We start from the raw sequence: 303 nt of genomic DNA on the forward strand, positions 1-303 counted from the left end.
TCCATGGCACAACGGGGAGCGAGCCCATGGCCCCAGCGTAGAGCCTGAGGCCACAGGCACAAGTCACAAAGGTCCCTTAGGTGTGGTGCCACCGCCAGTCCCCAGAGCTGGCCCAGGGCACCGGCAGAGCAGGCCCAGGGCGAGGGGGATGTCGGAGACAGCTCTCCAGGTGGGAGGCTGCAAATCCAGTCCCAGAGCCCCCAGGTCCCACAGGGCTGAGCTCCTGGCTTGGGGCACTGGGGAGGAGATGGCAGAGATGGGGCTGAGGATGTGGAGGGGCCTGGCTGGAGGAAGGGGCAGCCC

Source organism: Pterocles gutturalis, unplaced genomic scaffold, assembly GCF_000699245.1.
Source record: "Pterocles gutturalis isolate BGI_N339 unplaced genomic scaffold, ASM69924v1 scaffold38831, whole genome shotgun sequence".
NCBI classification, from domain to species: Eukaryota; Metazoa; Chordata; class Aves; order Pterocliformes; family Pteroclidae; genus Pterocles; species Pterocles gutturalis.